Here is a 7949-nt window from a genome sequence, read left to right on the forward strand (position 1 = left end):
TGGCAAAGACTGAATGTTTTCCAGTTACTGTGCTCACCTTGCTCCTGGGTCATGGCCACTGTTGGCAGGAGAAGCACGTAGTGGTTATAGTTACTGGCACCAGTTCAGGCTGCTCAGGCTCAAGTCTGGCCAATGAGAGGAGAATTAGCAAAGAAAGATGATCTACAGCAGTATCTCTCTGGCCAGACATGACCAAGGGCTCACCATCATTGGGAAGGAACCCAAAGGGAGCAGTTTAGGTAGCAGAGACTAGGAGTAGGAGCCAGGCAATGGATTTTATTGAGGAGTTTTGGTTAAGAGTCAAATTCAAAGGAGGGAATATTTATTGAACACTTATTCTGCGTCAGAAGTCATGCAAAGCTTTAGGAATTCAAGAGAAAAAGGCATGGTTCTTTTCTTTAGGATTGATAGTCTAGTAAAGAAGTTCTTCATAAAAAACAGGTTGATGTGTTCATTCTAGGGGGAATAGTGTAGCAAGCGAAGGAGTTTGCAGGAGGAAAGAGAGGCTACTGTGGGCTTAGCCTGCCATCTGAACAAGGCTTTGCCAGGAAAATAAAGGAACAGATGGGTCTTTCAGGCAGAGAAGACAAAATCGGCAAAGCCAAGAAGGTATGGAAGAGCATAGTGTGATTGGAAAGCAGGGTGGGGCTGTGTGTGTGCCTGATAAATAGGTGACCTCAGGGGAGATCTAGACCTTGAGAAGGAGCTGGACTTAATAGTATGCGGGGGTTCTCATTAAATACTCACATCTGTGCTTTAGAAATTCTGTCCTGGAAACAGTGCGGAGGACAAGTGGGCAGAGGGCAAGAATAGAATTATGACACATCTTAGGAGATCAAGGAAGAAAGGTCATGGCAGAGAGCTGAATGTCTGGGGTGTGTGTGTGTGTGTGTGTGTGTGTGTGTGTGTGTACGCTATTGGGGCTTGAACCCAGGGCTTGAAGCATGCTAGGCAAGCATTCTGCCACTAAGCTACATCCCCAGCCTTCTTCAGCCTCATTTTAAAACTTTTATTTTGAGATAGAGTGTTTCTAAGTTGCCAAGGCTGCCCCTGACCTTGTGATCCTCCTGCCTTGTCTCCTGAGTGGCTGGGATCACAGTGTGCCCCATTGTGCCTGAAGAGTTTGTATTGACTGTTATAGAATGGATCTGATGGCTGGAGACAAGGAGTTTGGGAAAGGAAGAAAGGCTCATTCTTTTTTTTTTTTTTTTTTGGTACCAGGATTGAACCCAGCGGCATTTAACCACTGAGCCACATCCCCCGCCCTTTTTTATATTTTATTTTGAGACAGGGTCTTGCTGAGTTGTTTAGGACCTTGCTTATTTGTTGAGGCTGGCTTTGAATCCACAATCCTCCTGCCTCAGCCTCCTGAGCTACTGGGATTACAGGTGTGCACCACTGTGCTCTGTTCATTCTTTTTTTCTTCTGGTTCAGATAAGCTCCAGGGATACTGCTCCCCCCTGACCCACTCCCTACAGCTTTCCCCTCCTCTCTCCCAAGTCTGCCACATTTGGGCTGGGATGAGATCCACCTATGTGCTCTTATAGATCATGCGACATTTCTCAGAAGTAGATGGACTAGTGACACACTTTAAGAAATAGTGAGTCTTACCATGTTTGTATGAATAAGTCAAATTATACTCTACTGTCATATATAACTAATATGACAAAAATAAAAAATTTAAAAAAAGAAACAGTGAGTTCTCAAAGGTTCCCATTAGAAGTACTAACTAAACTTTTGCAAAACTTATTTCAGTATTGTATATTATTTAAGGATGGGCTGTTAACCTAGTAGGGGTGGGGAGGGAAAATATATATATATATCTCCCATATAATAAAAGACGTACACATTAGAAATGTGCAGCTTGGTAATTGGTCATAAAGCAATCATCTCTGTAACCATTAGGCTGGTTCGGAAATGGGAAACCTTAGCTGGGGGTGTAGCATAGTTGTAAAGTGCTAGCAAGCATGGGGGCTGAGTTCAATCTCAGCACACAGATAGAAAAAAAAAGAGATGAAAACATTGCTGGAACCCATAGAAGACCCTTCTAGACCCCCCTTTTGGTCATTACCCTCTTGTCCACTACCTTCTTGCTCAACTCCCCAGGAGAACCACTATCTTGATGAAAGTGCGTAAAAGAGAAAGAGAGGGGGAGGGAGGGAAGGGAGGGAGGAAGGGAGGGAAAGAAAACATTTGCAAGTAAATATGCAATAAAAACAAATCTTCCTTTGATTTTTCCTTTCCTATTTAGATTATTTTTTCCCCTCATCTTCCTCTCTAGTCAAGTTTATGGGTCCTGAAACTGTCATTTGGTTCAACATATACAATAGTAACAAAATTATGATCTGGGCTTGTCCTTTGCTTTAACTGTCCATAAAGCTGTGGCCATTTATCAACTAATCAGCTCTGTAACTTTCTGTAGCTTACGCAGCTCTGAGCTTACAGAAAGTCCATGAGTCTTGAAAGAGCTTTTGCTTTGTATAAACAGTGGTGAGAATTTCTCCCCTGGAACATTTAAAGGGAGGGCAAAGAAGGGAAAGGGATGCGTTGTTGAGCCTGGAGTCTTCACACTGACTTATTTAGGTCCTGTGTGCCTTTAGAAGCTTCAAAGTTATTTGGCGATCCATCTTCCTAAGGCTTCTTCTTCTACTTCTTCTTCTTTTTTTTAACAACAGGTTAAATTGGCCAGCTCCAGCATCCTCTGACCTGATTTGCTTTCACTCGTGGAAGGAGAGAGTTGGTAGAGGAAGGGTCTGCTTAGTTAAAAGAGTAAATGACCCAGATGTTTAACCAAGTTCAGCAGGCCACATAGGAGACATCGATCGGTTGGACAACAGAGCAAGGCCTTAGGAAGACTTGAATAGACTGGAACCAGCGGCAGAAGGGCAGCAGCTAGGCACTAGTCTCTGCCATCCTGAAAGCTGACTGGGCCCAACCTCTCCAAGTTCACGTTGAGGTTTACGAGGGTCAGTGTGTTTGTGCTGCACTTGACATTTTCACAAATTGCTCCGTAGTTGTTTTTATTAGTTTTATTCCAGCTGTTGCTCCAGAGACTCTCTGGCAGCCAGGCCTTCCAGGCCAGCTTGGAATCCCTTGTTAATTGACTCAAGTCATGAAAAGGCGACAGCAAGCCTGCTTTGAACTCTTGCCTGTTCCAGTGCTGGACAAATCCCAAGCATTCACCATAGGAAAAGCAGTAATGAGGCTCACACCTCCAAGTTTATGGTGCAGATTTTGCCTGTTCAGGTGTTAAGTGCAGTGGTGAAGCGCAAGCCCAGGGGAACCAGATCTGAAGAGCAAACAGACTCTGAGAATGTGCTTCCTCCTGGGTCCGAAGTGAGGGAGTTGGGTCCAGGGGCAGGGCTCTCAGCAATCCTGTCAAAGCCCTGCAGTTAATAGCATCCAGATGACCCAAATGAATTCACAGATATCTGTTACTCCCTGTGTTTTCACTTCACACCAGCTCTCCACGGAGGCAGATGCAGCTCAGCTTGGGAGAAACTTGACAAGAAGTCTCAGTGAAATTTTCCCTGCGAAGCTATTAGTTTTACCCCACTTCATGGAGAGAAGATTGTGAAAGTAATCTTACAGAGGTCTAGGGAGAAGGGCCACCATCATCAGGATGTAACTGATGTGTATGGCTACTGAAATACTTTTTTGTTTCTTATTTATTATTTAAAAAGCTATGGCAAAGGTAGCATCAACAGAGCTAAATATTTATTGACCTTCCTGAAACCATCTGCAATAGAATTTTTAAAAAGTTCTATCAACTGTCATGTGAATCTATCTATTTATTTATGTATTTATTGTAACACTGGGGATTGAACCCGGGGTGCTTTACCACTGAGCTACATCCTCAGCCCTTTTTGGTTTTTATTTTGAGACAAGGTTTCACTAAGTTGCTGAGGTTGGCCTAGAATTTAGCATCCTCTGGCTTCACCCTCTTGAACGGCTAGGATTATAGGCATGTGCTTTCATATCCCTGTGTCATGTGAAATTGACTCCTGTCTCTTCTAATACAAGGTGTATAATACTCTCTTTCCTTGATAAATGTTAATCCTTTAAAATGAACCTAGACCTAAGCATACCTTTTAAAATTATTTAAAGGCAAGGATTTAGTACGTTATTTGTTTTGCAGGGGAGGTGAGTCAATGATAGAAATCAGAAAACAGTGTGTTCACAAGGCTTGGAAAGAGTGTCTCAAAATGTAACCCTGGAGCAGGGCGTGGTGGGTGGGGAGCAGGGGCAGAAGGAGGGAGAAACCATAAATTAAAACAGATTTAAAAGATGTGTCAGCCACATGTAAATGTAGGCCTTATTTGAATCCTGATTTGTAAAATAAGCCAACAAATGAAATACAAGAAAATTGGGGAAATAAGAACACTGTTTGGATATTTGATGATATTAAGGAATTTTTTAAAATTAGGTATAAGAATTATATTGCTTTAAATAATGTATAAATGCATTATAGGCAAAGTTTTTGCAGATGGAATGATATAGTATCTGAAATTTCTTTCAAAATAACCCAAAGGAGCTAGATTGTAGCACACGCTTTGAATTCCAGCAACTTGGGAGCCTGAGGCAGTAGAATTGCAAGTTTGAGGCCAGCCTCAGCAACTTAGTGAGACTCTGTCTCAAAATAAAAAAAATAATAATAAAAAAAAATTAAAAAGGGCTGGTGGTGTAGCTTAGTGGTAGGTCACTCGTGAGTTCAAACCCCATTATTGCAAAAACCAAAACCAAAACCAAACCCAATGTAGCTGCATGCTGCGGTGCACACTTGTAATCTCAGCTACTTGGAAGGCTGAGGGAGAAAGATCACAAGTTAAAGGTCAGCATGGGCAACTTAGAAAGCCCCATCTCAAAATAAAATAAAAACAACTGAGGATGTAATGCAGTGATAGACTGTGCCTGAGTTTAATTCCCAGCATTTCAAAAAAAAAAAAAAAAAAATGCAACCCCCTTCCCCAAAAAGATAAGCCAGAGAGTCAGGATGGGGATTTTGCGGAGGGTGGGGGTAGGACGGGAATGGAGGTGAGAGATGGAATGAGATTGTCCGAGTTTGATGACTGTTGAAGATGGGTCATAGATAGAGTGACGGGTTCATTATATTTATCTATTTCCTCTATGCTGAAGATTTCCATTATGCAAAGTTAAAAATGAAAGATCTCTCTGCAGGCTCTTCCTCTGTTAGCTTTCTTCGGTAGAGGAGGAAAAGGCACTGAAGAGTTTCTCTCAAGTCAAGCATACAATTTATACCTTTATTAAATATATAATCAGAAATTTCTTGACTCCTACAATTCTTTGATTATATTATTCTGTGAAATTGTGATTAACTGATATACTGGTCACAGAAACCATCAATATTTGTACCACACTGGGGTTTGAGAGAGGCAGAAGAGGAAGGAACCACTTGCCGATTTTTTAGTTAGTCAAAGGAAAGAACATGATCTGAATATTTGCAATGGGATCGGGGGATGTGGGACAAAAGAATGTTACACTTCTGGTAACATTATATAAATATAAATCATATTTATATAAATTACATTAATTTATATAAATGTAAATGTGGGTGGGGAGAGTCCTTGCAGTTTGTGTGGTAAATCTCCTTTTAAAGAAACCTTATCCTAGGCTCAAAAGTAGTTCATTTCTTAGGCTGAATTTCTGATCTATCACTACTGTATTAGTTATCCATGCTGTATAACAAATAACCCCAAAATTCAGTAAATGAAAACCACAAACATTTCTTACAGTCTCTGAGCTTGGGAATCTGGGTGTGGCTTAGCAGCATAGTCGGAGGAGATATGTTGTATGGGGTTGTGGCCATCTGAGGACTCAAATAGGGAGAATCCACTTCCAATATCATTGCTGTGACCATTGGCAAGTCTCATATCTGCTTCTGTGTTCACTCACATGGGCCTCTCCACAGAGCTGCCTTGTGCCATGATGCCTGCCCTTACCCAGGGCAAGAGAAAATATGTCACACAGAAGCACCAGTCCTTTCGTGAGAACATTGGAAATGATGACTCATCTCTTCTGCTGGATCGCATTGTTTGAAAGGAAGTCACTAAATCCAGCTAGAGTGAGCAACTCATCCCTGTTTTTCCAAGACTTTCCTGCTGTTAGTTCTAGAAGCCCCAAATCTCGAGAACCCCTGACTCTTGGGCAAACTTTAACTCAGTCTATACTCAAAGAGAGGGAATTATAAAAGGATGCGAATAACAAAAGGTGGGACCCATTGGGAGCCACCTTGGAGGCTGTCTACCAGGACCATCTTTTTATGATTTAGTTGTTTTCATTCTTAAAAATCAAGGCCTGGAAGCCTTTGTGGTTCATGTATCAGAATATATGCCTTCGTTTTTTAATGATATGATGAATCATGTTGAAGTGAACGGAATCAACATGTAAACCAACTTTAAAAACAGCCTGTGCTGGGTGGAGAATGTGGCTCAGTGTTTGTGGGGCCCTGGGTTTAATTCCTAACAGTGGAAACAAAACAAAACACAAGAACCTTTTTCAGGGGAGAGAACCAATGATATTTATTTACACACACACACAACACACAAACACACACACACACACACACACACACACACAATTTCTTTTTTTCTTAGTTGGTCATTATTTTAAAATAAATACTGATGTTTTATACTAGTTGTCTTTTGCTTTGATTTCTAGAATTCCTAGCCAGATTTATAACCTATTTCTCTTTTGAAAAAAGAAGTTAATTGGTCTTGTTTTAATTAGAAAGGTATTACGCTTTATTATAGATGACTTGGGATCTACAAAGAGTAAAATTAGGTAAAAAAAGGAAAGCATCTGAGCCCCTTTGCTTATTTCCAGGCCCTTTTTATGTATTGGTGTTTTGTGTTTACCCTACAGTACTGTCCTATAAATTAATATTAGACCCTGCTTTCCCCATTAATATTATCAGCATTTTCTATCTTGTTAAAAATTCTTCACTTTTATATTTTTTGATTATTACCACCCACGTGACATTTACTCAGTTTCCTGGAACTAGGGCATGAGTCGGATTAGAAATATTAAAGGTATGAGAAGTTTAAGAAATAAAGACAAGACACAGACATAAGTGAAAAGTGGAGGGCATGGTGGGATGGTCCAGCTCTGATAGAGACTGGATCTAACAACCAAATGGAGCCCACCCGTTTTATTTAAATGGATAGGAACACCAGTGGGATTCAGAGTTGAAGAACTTCCTGAGGAAAACAGGAAGAAGATGGCAAAGACAACTTGGTTGGGGCTTGGCAGGTTATGCCCACCTCCTTTCCTTCCAGGCTGCTGCATTTGAACCTAGGGCTGTCTGAGCCAACGGGCGGGGGTCAGCAGTCTTGAACTGCTGGGATTTCACCAAGAGTTCTCAGAATAGTAACGCCCCTGCCTTGAGATGGCTCAAACAAACCCATAATTCATTCCAGCCTCTGACATTTGAGGATTACATTTTTGTTTTTCAATTAAGAGGATATACTAGGCTGAACACAGTGGTGCATGCCTGTAATTCCAGCAGTTTGGGGAAGCTGAGGCAGGAGGATCTTAAGTTGGAGGCCAGCCTCAGCAATTCAGTGAGGTCTTAAGTAATGCAGCAAGACCCTGTCTCAAAATAAAAAGGGAAGGGGATATTACTCTGTGGTAAAGTACCTTTGTGTTTAATACCTAGTACAAAAAAAGAAGAAGAAGAAGAAGGAGAAGGAGAAGGAGAAGGAGAAGGAGAAAGAGAAGGAGAAGGAGAAGGAGAAGGAGAAGGAGAAGGAGAAGGAGAAGGAGAAGATGATATACTGATTTCATGTATGTTTACCTTCTGACTTGATGACTTGTGGTATTTTAATTATTTTGAATTTTAAACCTTATTTATTTATTTATTTATTTATTTACGGTGTTCAGGATTGAACTCAGGGGCACTTTACCATTGAGCCACATCCCCAGCCCTTTTT

General features: G+C 41.2%; 1 long non-coding RNA gene across 1 annotated transcript; it reads left to right on the top strand.

Moving 5' to 3' along the window:
• Positions 1–221: 221 nt before the first annotated feature.
• On the top strand, positions 222–4893 carry LOC143390968 (uncharacterized). Its single transcript, XR_013090261.2, has 2 exons — positions 222–609; positions 2676–4893. It is a non-coding gene; the product is annotated as an uncharacterized LOC143390968 (long non-coding RNA).
• The last annotated feature ends 3056 nt before the right edge of the window (positions 4894–7949 follow it).

Source organism: Callospermophilus lateralis, chromosome 2, assembly GCF_048772815.1.
Source record: "Callospermophilus lateralis isolate mCalLat2 chromosome 2, mCalLat2.hap1, whole genome shotgun sequence".
Taxonomy (NCBI): Eukaryota; Metazoa; Chordata; class Mammalia; order Rodentia; family Sciuridae; genus Callospermophilus; species Callospermophilus lateralis.